Genomic DNA, 19,762 nt, shown 5'->3' on the forward strand with positions numbered 1-19,762 from the left:
CCATCCATTACCCAGAGTGGCAAGCCCTTAAATTCCGATTAAACGATAATGAACTTTCACCTTCCCCCGATCACTTACGGTGTGACTTGTTATTCCTTTTAAATACTTTCACACGGCCCTGGAAAATGAAAGTTTTAATTGTAATTTGTGCCCCTGTGTGATCTGTGGGGGGGGGGGGGGGGTAAACTGGTGTTTGGCATTGTATCATACAGGTAAATTAGAGATCGTCCTTGTGTATTTATCCCGCCTGCGATATGTCTGTAAATTGGAAATGAACGAAGCGAAATAGGATTTTTTTTTTTCAATAGTTTTTTTATTGAGTTTTGCATATAATAAGAAATATATATATATATATATATATATATATATATATATATATATATATATATATATATATATATATATATATAAAAACATGCTCAATAACAATTCAGGGTGAAGCGAAATAGGATTTAATTAAATCTTGCTACTATATAATTGTGTAACAGCTGTACACTCGGTTTGTGTTGAATATGTGTGTAGAAATTTGTTGTATTATTGGTGTTGATTTCTGATGTGTTTTAAATATCGGAAAATGCCAGTCAAATCCATCAAAAGCAATGCGATACCCTATTTGAACGCACCGCTTTGGGTTACCGTTTGAATAAACAGACAATGCAATAAATAAATAAACAAATAGATATTACAATAATTAAGATTTATTTATTTATTTATACAACGAAAATCGATATTACAATAGATTATTACTTTATAAAACTATACTCTCCTGTCTCCGAATAATTCTGTAAACTGTGAAGAAACGAATTTTTACAAACTATGTACAAAGCATCTCAACGGGATACAAATTGTAAACACAAACCTTATATACTGAGTCGCCTTGAATCCTGCATCTCCGATATACGACCTATGCAAGCTACTAGTGGTGTATAGTTCATGCAAAAAATTGTGTAAGGAGTGTTATGCACGAAAAACAACACAAAACATAATTTCTCGGGTTTCTAGGAGACCAATGCGCCTATTACCAAATGATACTAATTCGGTGTTAATTCGCATTGTAGCTGAACATTCCAAATCTGCGGAATTCGTGTAACATGAAACTTCGGTATTATATTTTTCTATATAAAATAGGACAGGTGCATATACGAAATAACGCAGACGAAAAATGAATGTAGGTAGGTTAATACATACACACTATATATATATATATATATATATATATATATATATATATATATATATATATGTAGATTAAGTAATCTAATTTAATGGAATTATTTATATATATAAATATGTATTGTCGTATCTTGCTTCATAGTAAAACATTATGGTATGTACCGTATAATAAAATGCGATATATATATATATATATATATATATATATATATATATATATTTCTATTACCGCTCTTGTTTAACTATTAAGGTAATTAAATACAAGACATGATTGGCTCTACAGCCATGGGAGATTTATGCAAATGAGCGCCCTGGGTGGGTTTATAAACCCCCAGTAACTGTGTGAGGCCTGTGGTCAGTAATCAATGAATGCAGTAATAAAGAATAGTGTCGGAGTCAATTTGCCGGTCAATTAAGCCGGCCCTGCCATTGGGAGCCCATGATCTGATTTAATACCCAGCAGGGAGATAGGAGCCGGCCGGTGATAATTGGCAAAACACCTTTCCTTCCTTTTCCTCGTATTCAAAAGCGCTGCAAGGTTACCGGGCCAGAAATAGCCCTTATTGTAGCAGGGGCTATTTTCTCCCTGGTCCCAAAGTCAAGGTCAGCCCCAGGAGCCCGGAGTCACCGTCCAGGGAAGATCACCAGGGGCCAGTGAGGGGTCGAGCAGTCATTCACGTTGTTGCGTCTGCCAGTATTTGCGTTTGCGTCAGTGGTTTGCCGCAGCGAAGTCTGATCACAAATATAATACACGCAATCAGGTTATACAACCCCTGATGTGACAACAGTGTAATATATAACACGACGCTTATACCCGTATGCGATATCATTGCCCATCACTGCCAAATCTCTTCTCTGGGGATCTTATACTATATATACCCCTACATATCAATAGATCTCTCTCTCTCTCTCTCTCTCTCTCTCTCTCTCTCTCTCTCTCTCTCTCTCTATATATATACCGGTAGAGGAGATCCGCACTTACATCCAGTTGTAGGGGTTATACTATATATACCCCTACATATCAATAGATCTCTCTATATATATACTGGTAGTAGAGGAGATCCGCACTAACATCCAGTTGTAGGGGTTATACTATATATACCCCTATATATCAATAGATCTCTCTCTCTCTCTATATATATATACCGGTAGAGGAGATCCGCACTTACATCCAGTTGTAGGGGTTATACTATATATACCCCTACATATCATTAGATCTCTCTATATATATACTGGTAGTAGAGGAGATCCGCACTTACATCCAGTTGTAGGAGTATATATACCCCTATATATCAATAGATCTCTCTCTCTCTCTCTCTATATATATATATATACCGGTAGAGGAGATCCGCACTTACATCCAGTTGTAGGGGTTATACTATATATACCCCTACATATCATTAGATCTCTCTATATATATACTGCTAGTAGAGGACATCCGCACTAACATCCAGTTGTAGGGGTGTTCCTCTAAGGTCACATAAATAGGTTCCACTTATAGGCAATATTTTGTACAAATATATTTAAATTCTTTATCGGGTCATCGCAATCAGTTGACATTTCAGCCCAAAGGGTCTTTGTGTGTGTGTGTGTGTGTGTGTGTGTGTATGTATATATACATATATATATATATATATATATATATATATATATCTCCATTGGACTATAACCTATAGGACTTGTTTGATAAAGTGTAGCGCTCAAACATCGTGTGTGTGTATGTATATATATATATATATATATATATATATATATATATATAATTTATTTATTTATTAACAGTTTCTTATATAGCGCACACATATTCTGCAGCACTTTACAGAGAACATTCACATCAGTCCCTGCCCCAGTGGAGCTTACAATCTATATTCCCTACCACATGTACACGCACACAGACATTCTAGAGATCATTTTGTAGGGAGACAATTAACCAACCAGTATATTTTTGGATTGTGGGAGGAAACCAGAGTACCCGGAGGAAACCCACGCAAGTACGGGGAGAATATACAAACTCTGCACAGTTGGTGCTGTGGTGGGAATCAAACCCATGACCTCAGCGCTGTGAGGCAGTAATGCTATAACCCTTATAACCATTACACCATCCGTATATGTATATAAAATTGTATAGTTAATTATATCTATCTGTCTGTATGTATGTGTGTGTTTGTGTATTTATGTATGTATTTATGTATGTATGTGTATGTGTGTGTATGTGTATATATATATATATATATATACACACACACATATGTATATTTCTAGGCATATTAGCGAACACATACATTGTACATTCTTAATTCTTTGTCTTTCTGTTATTGCTGTATTGTCTTATTAATAATTTGTTTCCTATAATAAAGTGGAAAGGAAAATGCTGTTGCTATATAAATAACTTAACAATTAAATATTTATACACAATCCGGAGTCTATCTATCTAGTTAATAAACAGACACTATGATAATTTTTGGAAAAAATTCTACTTGCAATGACATAATATACTATGTTCTAGAACTACACATCCTATAGGATGCTAGCATGAGATGCTGGGAGTAGTAGTGTAACAACAGCTAAAGAGCTGCCATGACACTTGTGTAAGGAAATACATTTATGGGATCTGTGTTTACTTTACAATTGGTGCCACACTTCTAAGAGAAATCCCCCCCAATAAATCTTACACGCACTTATAGGCCCTGCTAACCCAATATCTGTTCACACTGATAAGTCACAACACAGGGGATCTGTCTTCTTTCAAGTTCTGCAATTGGAAATGAAGGATTTGAACTTTGAAAGCTCTTGTGCTCATGTGGCTCTTGTTTGGCGTTTCAGGTTCAGTTTATGTGACTGCGATTCCTAATTCCTTTCAGGGCAAGTTTTCAGTTTTTGGCTGGGAGTTTTACTGCAAATTGCAATGTAATTATTGGAAAAGTGCATTCCTAATACAAAACCATATAAACATTAATAATCTATTTAGTAAATTAGTACATAAAATAATAATGTAAAACAAAAAGTGTAACAGAGTGAGATTTAATGTATACAAAATAACACAAGTTGCCTAAACATTGCTGTAGTAGTATAGACAATGTAATAGGATGAGAGATTCAGAAAGTGAGAGATTTGGTAAGAAATCTCCAGTTTTTTTTAAAAGCGGCAATCATTTACACCGCAAAACCAGTTCGATTTTGCAGTGTAAATGATTGCCGCTTTAAAAAGGACTGGAGATTTCTCACCAAATCTCTCACTGTCTGAAGCTCTCATCCTATTATATTTCACCCAATAAATAAATTACTAAATAAAGAAATAGTAAAACCGTATCGGGGCTTTAAAATAGTTTTAAAAATTAAAACACAGGGGTTGAATCTCAAATTTATGGAATACAGTTATTGTTGGATGGGAAATTTGCGAACGAAAGGTGAATAAAAATAATACTTAAAACACGTAATTCTTGTTTGCAATTAAATTGTAAAGGAAAAAATATGTATTGTAAAAAAAAAAAAGGTAAAAGAAAATGTTTTGCACTTGTGGATTCTAAAGTCACTATTCATGAGGCATTTTTGTATCCCACTTTGAAAAAAGTTACTTTCATATGAAAAATGTTTGGGGAATTTTGAAAACAACAACAAAAAATTCCCTGTAAAGCTGATGGAACATGGGATATGAAGAAGGATCCTATGAGTGGGATGGAAATGTCAACTTTCAGTAAATATCTATATGGAAAAGTTAAGAAAGATAAAAAGCACCAACTTTGTTCATTTATCAAACTGGGCAAATAAAGTTGAGTGCCCTGTAAATAATCTTATTCTTTATATAGTACAACATTTGAAACTAATACCCCTTTCACACCGCACTTGTTAAACGGTATATTGCCGTTTTTTTTCCCATTTCAAAACATTTAAGGCTGCAGTGGGAAAGCGCCAGAGCTGATTTACCGGTTAAAGATAACCGGTATTTCAAAACATTTAAAAAGCAGAGTCCTACACGTTTCAGAGCCGTTTTTTATGCAGTGAGAATGGCTCTGAAACGGTATTTAGTAAAAACAACAGATTACAGACCTGTGATCATTCTGCCTTGAAACGTGATCAGGGGATTAAACGGGTTGACTGATGTGAATGGTATTTAAAACGGTAATCTACTGCAAAGTGAAGGCTCAGACCCGTTTTAAATACCATTTAAAAACACCAGTTTTTAAACATTTTGGCAGTGTGAACGCAGTATAACTTCTAAATGATAGCTGATTATTATTATTTTTATTATTATTAATATTATTATTAATATTAATGTGACCTCTATGCGTTAAAAAACCTTCGGACTAGTTTAGGTAAAAGTTGTGCAATACGTTTTATTGAGAGTTATAGATTGCCAGCTTGTGAACAAGGCCCGCTTAACTCTTTGTCTGTTTAAATCCAGTACTATTGTTTTTATTAATATGTTTCTAATTGTAAAGTGCAACCGAATATGCTGTTGTTGTTGATGATGATAATAATAATAAAAAATAATGATAATAATTTGATGATGATGATGACACCCAACATATTCATTTGTACTGTTGGAAACATTTGAACGCCCATATCCACTATCACACCGATTGGTCTGACCACTCCCACTTTATACTTGTGTACCCATTGTTGGCCAAAAGATAGATGAGCTGAAATACTTTGCCCGCTGTTAACATTTGATTGCTCTAAATCAGCGGTACTCAAACTGCGGGTCCTGACCCCAAAGTGGGTCCCGACCTTCTCAGCATGGGGTCGCGATTCCATGTTGCTGACCATCAGGCTGATGACTTTTCTAATCTCAGTCAGTGATTCAAAATCTGTTGAATTGTCTGTTATATTAGACTCCTCCCATCACTCTGTGCCTCCACAATGCTGCCATGTATGTGCTGTCTGCTGACTACACGTGTGATGTGATGGGTTATGGTATATTAGACTCCTCCCATCACTCTGTGCCTCCACAATGCTGTCATGTATGTGCTGTCTGCTGACTACACGTGTGATGTGATGGGTTATGGTATATCAGACTCCTCCCATCACTCTGTGCCCCCACAGTGCTGCCATGTATGTGCTGCCTGCTGACTACACATGTGATGTGATGGGTTATGGTATATTAGACTCCTCCCATCACTCTGTGCCTCCACAATGCTGTCATATATGTGCTGTCTGCTGACTACACGTGTGATGTGATGGGTTATGGTATATCAGACTACTCCCATCACTCTGTGCCTCCACAATGCTGCCATGTATGTGCTGTCTGGTGACTACACGTGTGATGTGATGGGTTATGGTATATTAGACTCCTCCCATCACTCTGTGCCCCCACAATGCTGCCATGTATGTGCTCCCTGCTGACTACACGTGTGATGTGATGGGTTATGGTATATCAGACTCCTCCCATCACTCTGTGCCTCCACAATGCTGCCATGTATGTGCTGTCTGCTGACTACACGTGTGATGTGATGGGTTATGGTATATCAGATTCCTCCCATCACTCTGTGCCTCCACAATGCTGCCATGTATGTGCTGTCTGCTGACTACACGTGTGGTGTGATGTGATGGGTTATGGTATATTAGACTCCTCCCATAACTCTGTGCCTCCACAATGCTGCCATGTATGTGCTGTCTGCTGACTACATGTGTGATGTGATGGGTTATGGTGTATCAGACTACTCCCATCACTCTGTGCCTCCACAATGCTGCCATGTATGTGCTGTCTGCTGACTACACGTGTGATGTGATGGGTTATGGTATATTAGACTCCTCCCATCACTCTGTGCCTCCACAATGCTGCCATGTATGTGCTGTCTGCTGACTACACGTGTGATGTGATGGGTTATGGTATATTAGACTCCTCACATCACCCTGTGCCTCCACAATGCTGCCATGTATGTGCTGTCTGCTGACTACACATGTGATGTGATGGGTTATGGTATATTAGACTCCTCTCATCACTCTGTGCCCCCACAATGCTGCCATGTATGTGCTGTCTGCTGACCACACGTGTGATGTGATGGGTTATGGTATATCAGATTCCTCCCATCACTCTGTGCCTCCACAATGCTGCCATGTATGTGCTGTCTGCTGACTACACGTGTGATGTGATGGGTTCTGGTATATTAGACTCCTCCCATCACTCTGTGCCCCCACAATGCTGCCATGTATGTGCTGTCTGCTGACTACACGCGTGATGTGATGGGTTATGGTATATTAGACTTCTCCCATCACTCTGTGCCTCCACAATGCTGCCATGTATGTGCTGTCTGCTGACTACACGTGTGATGTGATAGGTTATGGTATATTAGATTCCTCCCATCACTCTGTACCTCCACAATGCTGCCATGTATGTGCTGTCTGCTGACTCCACGTGTGCTGTTATGGTATATCAGATTCCTCCCATCACTCTGTGCCTCCACAATGCTGCCATGTATATGCTGTCTGCTGACTACACGTATGATGTCATGGGTTATGGTATATTAGACTCCTCCCATCATGTTGTGCCTCCACAATGCTGCCATGTATGTGCTGTCTGCTGACTACACGTGTGATGTGATGGGTTATGGTATATTAGACTCCTCCCATCACTCCGTGCCCCCACAATGCTGCCATGTATGTGCTGTCCGCTGACTACACGTGTGATGTGATGGGTTATGGTATATTAGACTCCTCCCATCATGTTGTGCCTCCACAATGCTGCCATGTATGTGCTGTCCGCTGACTACCCATGTGATGTGATTTGAAGACCTTCTGCAGTAACTTGCTGGGGTCCTGTCATTACTTATATTGTCTGATGGGGTCCCAGAGCACAATAGTTTGAGGACCCCTGCTCTCAATGACCACAGGTTATTTTAACCTAGCCCACATCATGTCTTATACTTGTATTCCAGTTGTTACTGAGATCCCCTCTAGTCAGTGTGGTTGGAGGAATTGAGCTTGGATACCTGGCTGAAGTATGAGTTACAGTTAATAAGCACTTCTCGGACATGTAAATGATTAGGAATATAATACTAGCATGTTCTCTGGCTGCAGCTGTAGTTTATACATTTCATTATATGTGCATAGCTACAGGCCAGGGTTTATGGATTGTTGGGAAGCCCAGGGGTATATTTATAAGGTGCAGGTTTTTAGATGTGAGATTCTAGGGGTAAAATGTAATCGGGCGAGAGAATCAGAAAGATTTGGTAAGAAATTGCCAGTTTTTTAAAGCGGCAATCATTTACACTGCAAAATCCAACTGGTTTTGCAGTGTAAATGATTGCCGCTTTTAAAAAACTGGAGATTTCTTACCAAATCTCTCACTTTCTGATTCTCTCACCCTATTACATCCCCCCCCCCCCCCCCCCGAGCTCTTATCTACTCTAGAAGGTTCTAGAGAAATGATAAGTATAATCTGGTTACTATAGACAACACCTCCTTTAGAAAATATATTCCTGTAGTTATAATGTTCTGCATACCCTCCAACATCTGAAGAGCAAAAACGGGTCCAAATTCGGAAAGGGGGCGTGGCCACAGGTAAAAGGGATGTGGAGACCCGAAAAAAAGTACAGGCCATAAAAAATGGTACTGTACCTGCCAAAAAAAGGTACAGTTGGAGGGTATGGTCCTGTGAACCACAATAATATGAAATCTGATCAGACCAAACTGCAGAATAAAATGGGGGCTTTTTTGGGGCGCTATTTTAGTGACTTGAAAAAAATTATAATTTGTTTAATATTTAAAAAAATCCCAATTACTGTACACTGTATAATTAACAAAATAATATATTGTCTGGGTAAACATGCATTCCTGTATTATAAAGAATTGTGTTACTCCTGCTGATATTATTATTATTATTATTATTGTTATTATTATTATTATTATTATTGTTATTATTATTATTATTGTTATTATTATTATTATTATTATTATTATTATTGAAACATGTCCTCTATATACTTTGTATAGGATATCATATGATACATATCCACCCTTTACCTGGAAGACATAATGGACAGTTTTCCCATTTATTTTAAAGCGGCGATCATTTACACTGAAAGACCAGGTTGATTTTGCCATGTAAATGATTGCCGCTTTAAAATAAATCTCTCACTTTCTGATGCTCACACCTTATTTCTTTTGGCCCAATGTTGGAATAGAGCTACCCCTTTAGAAAACTATCACTGATGATTCCCACACACAATTTATAGTGTGAATATAATAAATAATGAAACTACAGTATGTTCCCACCATAGCCCTAACTGTGCGGAGTTTGTATATTCTCCCAGTGCTCGCGTGGGTTTCCTCCGGGTGCTTCGGTTTCCTCCCACAATCCAACAATATACTGGTAGGTTAATTGGCTTCCAACAAATGAACCCTACAATGTCTGTGTGCGTGTACATGTGGTAGGGAATATAGATTGTAAGCTCCACTGGGGCAGGGACTGATGAGAATGGGAAAATATTCCCTGTAAAGCGCTGCGGAATATGTGTGCGATATAAATATATGGTAATAATATTAATAATAAATGTGTACACACCATTAGTTTTGCTCGCCCAATACGTAAAAACAATTTACATGTGCGTGAGCTGATTGGAAGATTGGAGCTGATCTATCTCTTTTCTGAGCACCTGATACAGGTTGTTCCGTGTGTGCGCCTATCTTACAGTAGGAAATAACAGTTGTGAAACATTCTTTCAATTTAAATCCATAGGTTTGTTGTATTGGAACCCAAACACGGGGAGATTTGCTGAGCGATTTGAGCGATGCCCCATATGTCTTTGTTTCTTTGCTTCTCCTAAATTCTTAGTTATTATGATTACCTACATTTACTGTTATGGATGCATCAAAATATATATATTTATTGCATGTATACCAGAGGTAAAGTGTGCCCCATATATGACTTTAGAAGCCTGGAAATGTAACGTCTCTAATTTCTAGTGATGGTAGGCACCAGCCACGCATTTTATTAATCAATACTCTGCATTGCCGGGAAGCAGCTATTTACTAGTGATGTTAATGAGGCATGTGGCATTCAGTGCCTCACGCCTCAAGAGCATGGCTTGCTGTTAGTAAATTAATAGGACAGGTATTGTTTTATGGGACCCTAGTTGTGCTATATGAATAAAAGATGATGATAATAACGATAATAATAATTTTGCACCAACACAGTTACACTTAAACCATGTGTTCCTGACTGAGTAAGATCGTGCTAAGTACATAATTACATTGGTTCTACAATCACCTCAGTTGGTTCAAGATTCCATAAGGATGTAAAGCGTTGCTCCTAATACCTCTTTCACACCGCACCTATATCCCGGGTTGTTGGCGGATCGTCCCAGGTTAAGGTGCAGTATGAAAGCACCAACCTGACCATCCCGGCAATTCAACCTAGGTTATAAAATGGGTTAAATAATGTTCGCCCCGGGTCGAGTGTGAATAGGTGTGAACCAGGACCAAAATCCTGGGTCCAACCCAGCTTTAGCGACGTGAAGCGGTATAATAGTATAACCTTTACATGCTTTTATCTCGGAAATATAACTGGACTACAAATATCTGCAAAACAGATTAGATTGTAAGCTTGCGAGCAGGGCCCTCGTACCCTTTGACTGTCTGTTTTATCCCTATTTCTAATTGTAAAGTGCAACGGAACCTGCTGCGCTGTATAAAAAACTGTTAATAAATAAATAATTATAATTAACAAAAAAAAAGTTTGAAAAGGCTCCGTCCCGTTCCTACAGGTCAGAGGTTGTGTGACAGATATTCTAAGAAAAATGTCAGCGTACACTGAGCAACCTCTGATTTATTTTTCTTACAATCAGATCATTTCCACAATGCAAGGAAATGCATGCTAATATACACATTACTCCCACCTGCCTTTTTTTTTACTTTAATACTGTAAAGATAAGAATGTAGAAATAAAATGGTATAGACATTTTAAAATGAACCTGTGTTATTTTGAGATCAGAAGGAGTGTGCACACAGGGAGTGAATCTCCCACTGCCCCTTACGTTAAACTTTGGCATATTGTCATCGACATCTGAGGAACGTGGAGTTGGAAACTGTTAGGTGCTCTCTACTTGGGGATTTGAATCACTCCCCGTCTGTCTATATTGTACTTCCTCTGTAACCTTACAAGCAGTGTACAACTGTAAAAACAGGCAGGAGACCAGCTATCTGTCAGGGCAGTGAAGGAACTTAGCAGAGTAACAAATAGTGCCTCTGACCTCCTTATGGCCTCTGCTAGTACCAAACTATGCTTATACTCCATCTACAGGGATTCTTATTGGTCTGAGAATTCCCACATGTATCTGAAAGAAGAATGAATGCAGATTAATAAATACACAGACCTCACTACAGTTGAGTTTTTGCATAGCCCAGGCTGCTGGCTGAGCGGAGTTCTCATTTCTTTACCCAAAATGCTGGAAACATGTGCACATGTGTTTACATACAGCTATTGTGATTGTGAACCATTATCAGATCTTCCAACGAAGCAAGTGCAATTCATTTCGATTACAAAATCGGGGCATCTTTAAAAGAAAAAAATCCCTTTCATTTTCTGCTTCTCTGATGTAACTTCCTCTGGTCAATGGTGGATCCAGGAGGGGGGCAGCTGCAACCTTTCATGGGCCAAGGTAATGCAGGGTTGCCGACCCTCCCGGAATTTCCGGGAGTCTCCCGAAAATCAGGTACCCCCTCCCGGCCCCCGGAAGGGTGGGCAACCCTCCCGGATTCAGGGGGGACCCCCGCTGACCCCTGGATCGCGGCATTAAAATGCCGCAATCCTCGGGTCTCAGAGGAGGGGGCGGAGCTAAAACGGCACAATGGCGTCATTTTAGCCCCGCCCCCTCCATGGAGATCCCCGAATTCGCTGCTTTTAACAGTAAGGGGCGGGGCTTAGTGATGTCACTCGTAAGCCCCGCCCCCTGAGCGGCTGCGGAAACTCTCCTCTCCGGGCTTCTCCCGGAGAGGAGAATGTTAAAGTCGGCAACCCTGATGTAATGACAGCCCCCTTCCACCCCATGGATCTACCAGTGACTGAGTTGTGTGTTTGTAAGCCTAACAATTGTAGATCCCATCGCTGCTAAATCATACCTCTCAACTGTCACGATTACAGCGGGACAGTCCCGATTTTCGGGTCCTGTCCCGCTGTCCCACCCGCGGCAGGCATTGTCCCGCTGCAGGGGTGGCAGTTGGGAGACCCCCAATCTAATAGAATAGACACTGTGCGCATGCGCACAGCGTCTATTCTCGTATGAAAATGAGGCCGCGGCTAATTAGCATAAGCCACGCCCTCATTTGCATACACCCGCCCCCTTTTCGGACGCTCTATTTGTGTCCCTATTTCATCAGCACAGAAGTTGGGAGGTATAGCTAAATTGTGGAGGCCTTAAATTAGGTCAGGCATTTAAATGCAGCAATCCGCGGGTCTCAGAGGAGGGGGCGGAGCTAAAATGTCATAATTGTGTCATTTTAGCCCTTCCCCCTCCACAGAGATCTGTGAAATAGGCTATTTTACATCATGGGGGCGGAGCTTAATGATGTCACGCTCAAGCCCCGCCCCCTGAATTGCTGCTGAAAGTCTCCACTCCGGGCTTCTCCCAGAGAGGAGAATCTAAAAGTCAGCAACCCTGAGTTAGGTACACACTATGAAGTAATCGGGCTGATTCGATTAATTTCTGCTCCTGGGTCCATCCTACCTTTTTGACTGTGTGTAACTACCGAGTTTGTTTTATCACTGTTTCCAATTGTAAAGCACAACGGAATTGCTGTGTTACATATGAAAGTGTTGATAAATTATAATATCGTCCCAAAAGCAATCAGCTTGGATGATTGGATCTGACATAGTACATAAAATTTGTCAAAAGTGATGATCAATATCATCCACATTTTCTAGTGTGTATCCTCTTCGTATTATCTGTCTGACATTTCTGACCATTTAAATGCATCAACTTTGCAACAAGATTTCCGACAGCTGTTATTTATTTATTTATTTATTACGGGTTTTTTTTATAATAACTTTTTTATTCTATTTTCACAATTGAACAGAAATAATAATACAATACAATACATAAAAGTGATATTGACAATATATAAATAGGGAGAAAAGGGAAATGAATACATCACCAGAGATCATAAATGTTGTAATGGCTTGCCAAATATATTCAATTATACTAAATTCACATTATATTTATCGACATGTTTTACAAATTACGTTAGTTAAAAATGATTTAAATAAATAAATAAATAATAATAATAATAATTTTAGCTTATGAAATTTGACGTATCAATGACCAACTGGTTGCCTCAAACACTTTTGTAATTGTACCTCGGATAGTTGAGTCAAGTGATTCTATTCTAATACTTCCCATTTTTTAGAAAGTTGTTTAAATAGCGCACACATATTCGCTTTATGGAGAATATTTGATCATTTACATCAGTCCCTGCGCCAGGGGAGCTTACAATCTATATTACCTACCACATATACATGCACAAACATTCATTCAGTTAATTTTGTTGGGAGCCAATTAAGGGCCTTATTCTGGTTGGAGCGGCCGGGCCGTACGCGTACGTCCCGGGGTTTTTCATGATCTGCGCATGCGTAAATTCGCTAATGCGCAGGCGCGACCACTCCACAACGCTTACGGACGGGTCTCTACGTGCGAAAAAACCTGTACGCGAGTGTACGGGCATTGGGGGCGGCATAGGGGCGTGAAAAGGGGAGCGGCCAAAATAATGAGGGAAAATGGGCGTAAATATGGGCGTACACGGGGGTGTGCACCAAAAATGAGCGGTGCTACTACCGCACGATCGACTAAGGCACCGTTCATTTCGGACACAAAACAGGCGGCTGCCAACCGCCATCTCAAACCACCCCTACAGATACCGCATGCCAGCGTGCGCCTGAGTTTGCTAATTAACGCTGATTCCTACTCAAACACATACACCTGAATGTAATAAGCAATGCTGCAGTCTATTAAGTCCAAACCATTATTTCACTACCTGCAAGCCACACACAGCACTCAAACACAGTGGAAGCTTATCTTTCTATACTTCTCGACATTTAAAGGTTTGTTTAATTTAAGGTAAGAATCTTTGTAAGACCTGCTTATATATGCAAAGGTAGGTATTTGTCAAACAGTTACACACATTCACTACGTGCTTTCATAGACTTTACACAGTAGCACACTCAATCGACACAAGTCGACATGTGTCAACGTGTTCACTCTAATACAAACATAGGTTTTGTATTTAGGATACAATAACATAAACCACATCTAACACCTACAAAGGATGTTTCAGCAATGTTTTAAGCCCATGACCACTATTTTGCACATTAATTAATTCAATCAATTAATACATTTTCATAATTATAGTTGAAAGGCAAGATTTGCAGGTCCATATATGTGAAGGGTATGGCAGCGTACACGGACGTACGCTCACTCTCACGAGCGGTGACATAAGCTGACTTTTCTATTGGAAACAATAGGGACCCGTCCGTGCAAGCTGGCGTACGCTCAGATCTACGCAAGAAGTCGGTGGGAAGACGGACGAGAGACGTCCGTAAACGGCGCCGTACGCTCAGTTGTACGCCTGTTGTCGGAGTGCAAGGCTGAGCCGTCCGCGTACGTTGCCGTACGCTCATTTGTACGCCACTCCCCTTCTGCGTTATTTCTGCCCGTACGTATATGGCTGAGTTGTGGGTGGACTTAACCCCAACGGCCGCGTACGGCTAGCGTACGTTAATAGCGAACGTACGCACGTTTGGCCGCTCCGATCAGAATAAGGCCCTAAGTGTGGGAGGAAATCGGAGTACCTGGAGGAAACCCACACAAGCACGGAGAGAAGATACAAACTCCGCACAGTTAGAGCTGTCCAGACCAGAATAATAAATCACTCGTGTGTGATTTAGAAATTGGATGATCTTGAGATTGTTTGTACCTAGAATTGTGTTGTCTTGTCTATGACAGTGCTTAGAAGTTCGTATATATCAGTCGGCAAACCATGAGTGCATCTGTCTCTGATATAAATCATGGTGCTAGTAGGGAGATTGGGGGTGGGTGAGCAGGCACCATTGTCTGTGCAGGATGAACGATGCATTTAATTTGGCTGGTCCATTATCAGCTGGGTCCTTTGATGTTCTCCTACTGAGGACCTAGAGATAAAGGGAAGAGATGAAGAAACTAAACAGCACATTGCATGGTAATAGTCAGTGATCACAGTGTCCCATCCCCGTTTCATACAGATATAAAAGTATGCTAAAGCTTAGTGCTTTATAACATGCTCCCCCCCCCCCCCCCCCCCGTCTGTAAAGTCTGGGGGGGGGGGGGGGGCATGAAATGCTTGTCGTCAAAATTAAACTGAATGTAAACATTCCTGACTTTTACAATCCATTTCTAAAATTAACTATATCAGACATGACCATCAACTTTAACATATACATTACAGGCATATATCCATACCTTACAGGACTTAACTGCTTACGGTCATAAACTAGATAATTATAATGGATGACATTATTGCATCTGCAAATCAGCGGGCATTTACTAATATATAATATTATTACTGGCTGTAAGAATTAATGTTTTACGGACATAAAACGATAAATCTGGTCTTAAACAGAAATTTGTAACAACTTTACAGACCACGTTACCTTCCATAAAGAATCACGTGTTCTGTTGTGTAAAATACTCATTTTAAGACCGGTAAATGTCCTTTTGTGATCTATTAGAATTTCTAGATTATATTATTTAATTTTTGTACTTTTTCTTTGCTGTTTTTGTTGTGTTAAACTAAAATCTATGCACAAAAGTAGCACAAAAGTAGGGTGTGCTATTAGTACCAGTCTGTTGGTGACAAAAGGGATTAGGTGAAAGCCAGAATGGTCCGGACTCTGAAATGCCGGACCGGACCTTCTAACTGCAGCGACTTCGGCCAATGTGGAATGCGCTGGGATGGTCTCCTTGTACCATTTGCTGTGTGAAAGGTGTTAAATATACAAGGATGGGCACAGAGAGGTCCACTATGGCAAAAAAAAAACACTGTAGAGAGCTGGACTGGTCAGGCGTTCCGGAGAAAGGGCCGTTACGGCCAGTGGCATAAATTTGTTCCAATTGCCCGGAGGAAAATTAATATTGGTGCCCGGTGCCCCCCCAAATAGCTCAGTAAGCTGTTTGTCTCCAATAAAACAGGTCTGTAACTTTACAGGAGTTGATTGGCTGGTGCACTTTCCCTTTTATCATTTCACCAAGCTTAATAAATCTGTCCCAAACTTTCCTCCTATCCCGTGAAAAAAAGCGCCTCTTTTCTTCCTGACCCTAAATGGACAGAATTGGGCAAACTCAAATCTAACGAACTGCTGAAATAACAGCTGTGATTAGATGGAACCTCTTTCCGACTTGACAAGACTTCTTTGTACAGTAAATAATAGTAGATGCAGTTCAACAAATGATTACCTTACCCAACAATTGGTACATTAAAGTCTCTTACAATAAGTACATTAATCCTACTCTAAAACACACATAGAACATCTCTAAGATGATGACTCACCTTGCTGTCCTTCAGCCGACGCCAATAACTTACATGAAGAATCATTGTTTGCACTCGTCAAACAATTACAAATATTACAATCTATGTATATAAAAGGCTAACTACTCCTCACCTCTTTGAGGACAGTGACCTCTAGAGGCCACTCGATGGACTAAATTACTACTTTGTGAGCTAAAAGAAACAGAAAGTGAAAACTAATTTTGCAGGGACACTGATCTGTTTCAAACTTGCAGGATATGGAGACAGTGGCGTAACAATAGTGCCGCAGTTGAGTAATGTGGGCGCCGCGGTCTGCGAGGGCTATTGTTTCACTGCATCCCGGCGCTCCTCCTGGCTCTTTTAGCATCCTTAAAAACAGTCTGCTGTAAGGGGGCGGACATTTTTTGAGGGACAATTTGTCATTAGGAGCAGGGATGCAGAAAAAGTAGATCTGTGGGTCCAGGCCACAGAGTGACGTGGACAGGTAAGACAGGGCGGGCGGACGGGTAAGACAGGTCGGGAAGATGGGTAAGACAGGGCGGGAGCTAAATTTACTGGAGGGGGTGCCAAAATGTTCCGGCGGGGAGGCGCAAAATTTGGCGCTACGCCACTGTATTGAGAGAGGAAGCTGTGAAGTTAGCGATTGGAGGTAGGAGCAGATGACTGGGGGGTAGGGTGGAGAGTTTGTGAGCTAAAAACTGTCACAGCTCAAAGTGAAAGGAAAAACTGTTCCAGCTCAAAGTGAAAGTACATTGCAGAAGCCATCATTTTGACTGGCTTTTAACCAGTAAAATATTTTTAAAAAATCACATCCATGATTAAGTGCCCCTAAGGAATGAAACTTTTGGAGGAGAGAGATACAGAGACCGGAAGTTCCAAAGCGCCAGACCAGAAGTGCCCGCAGACGCTGGACAGCACACAGGAGACGATGAAGCAAAAGCAGTGGCGATATCAGGAGAAAAAGATTACAACTACCCACAAGTAGAGCCGGGGTTAGTTAGTGTTCTCCACTGCATTACAGCAAAGTTATCTGTTAAAGCATGGCCCCTTCCACCTCCGCAAAAAGCTCAAGTAAGAGCTGTAAACATTATTGGTACTGCATATTTTATTTTATATTTTATTTATATTTATTTTTAATCATTTTCATTTTTTCTTTTCCCTTTATTTTATTTATTTATTTTCATTTCATTTCACTTTGTCTCACTTTACCCTTATCCCAATATTCTATCATCCCCACATCAAACGCTTCGTTTTTAGCACAATAATAACTACTGATATAAAGATACAAAGCGGGTAACACAATCCAGCTGTCGCAGACTACAATCTATATGACTGTGCTGCTTATCACCATACTGAAGTAAGTCAGGATACATAGTCCATCGTTCATGAAAAACTCTGGGGCTTGGGAATGGGTGTGGGTTGTTAGGTCTGCAACAACTAGGTCGACAAGCATTGGGTCGACACCACTAGGTTGACAGGCAGCAAGGTCGACATGGGTCTAGGTCAACATGAGCAAGGTGGACAGTCAACATGGACACAGTTTGAAGTGCACAGCCGAATATCAAATGATTTCTCCCGCGCACGGAGTTCAGAGACACCTATATAGTCACTCTAAACTGCAGGCACCCTGTGCAAGGACAGGGTGGGGTGATGTCAGCTGCCCGCCCCCCACATGTCCGTCATGGCCTCAATAGCTTGGGAACGCCGGGCGTTCTCATGGGAACGTCCATGGAACGCTGGGCGTTGCCATATGCTAATGGGGCTGCCCGGCGCCCCCCGCCCTTCTCCGCACGCCAGCGGCGTAACTATAGCACCGCAGCCCCCGCCACCACGGGGGGGCGCTGTGCATGTGGGGGCGCCGGGGGCTGCGGTGCTATAGTTACACCCCACCCCCCCAATCCCCCGCAGACTTACCTATCTCGCTGGTCCCGGCGGCTCCGTTCTTCTGATGAGGACCACCACAAAATGGCCGCCCCCATATAGCACACAGTTCTCTGAAACTGTCTGCTGTATGGGGGGTGGCCATTTTGTGGTGGTCCTCAGCAGAAGAAGAACGGAGCCGCCGGGACCAGCGCGATAGGTAAGGCTGCAGGGGATTGGGGGGGGGGGGTTTGCATGGGCGGCGGGGCGGCGGGGGATTGGGGGTGCGCTGCGGGGGGGGGGGCAAAACTTAGTTACGCCACTGCTGCACGCACCCTGTGTCTGTACGGAGGACCGAATGAATCAAAATAAGGCCCAATCTGCGTGCACATTCTGAGGGAATAGGGCGGGCAGCTGACATTCAGTGATGTCAGCTGCCCGCCCCTCGCGCCCGGGTCATCTGACCATTAGCATGAGAATGCCCAGCGTTCTCATGGGAACGCCCAAGAAACACTGGGTGTTCCCATATGCTAATGGAGAGCCCCCTCCGCTTGCAATGATGGGTGTGTGCACCCAGTGATCAGTTCGTTCGCCATGGCAGCATGCACCCACCACAAATGCGCAAACAACAAACATCGGCCCTGTGCGAATGAACGTGGCCCTGCGAATGGACCAGAATACGGTAGTAAATGGTGTGAGAGAGATCCGATGCCGTACCTCAGTCCTTACACATTGGGCTGTGGGGATGGACACAAGGGCAGACGTTTGTATCTGAATTTGCATAGTAACAGATGGGTGACCACCAGTATACTCTGCTACTTATGTGTCCGACCTATTCAGAAACAAAGTCTACTACAGCACTATCTCTAAATACAGTACCGCTCTGGATATAATAAAAATGTGAGCGGTAATAGGGCATTTCGAAATACTTTGGGTTATATCGGGAATGCTCTTTGTAATTGTTAACCATTATCATACTAGGAGATAGTAAAAACAAAGTAATAATTTCATATATTTGGGATCTATTTCCCTCTGCGAATGTCTCCGTAATGAAGGACATATTTAGACTGAGCCATACAGCACAGGGACAGACAGACAGACAGGCGTACAGATCTTTACAAATGACCCAGTGGGTTCTAATCCCTTCCACTGTGCACCCTGCAAAAAGTTACACCAAATATATCACATTATAATTCAAACCTTAGGACGGAGCCAAAAAAATTAAGCGGTAATTTGTA

The 19,762-nt window shown here is 41.2% G+C and overlaps 1 protein-coding gene across 1 annotated transcript in view; it reads left to right on the plus strand.

Moving 5' to 3' along the window:
- The window catches only part of LOC146045461 (uncharacterized), a 58,835-nt gene that overhangs the window by 529 nt on the left and 38,544 nt on the right, over positions 1-19,762 (plus strand). The gene's annotated exons all lie outside the window — the stretch shown is intronic.

Source organism: Crinia signifera, chromosome 11 (genome assembly GCF_055691185.1).
Source record: "Crinia signifera chromosome 11, ASM5569118v1, whole genome shotgun sequence".
Classification (NCBI taxonomy): Eukaryota; Metazoa; Chordata; class Amphibia; order Anura; family Myobatrachidae; genus Crinia; species Crinia signifera.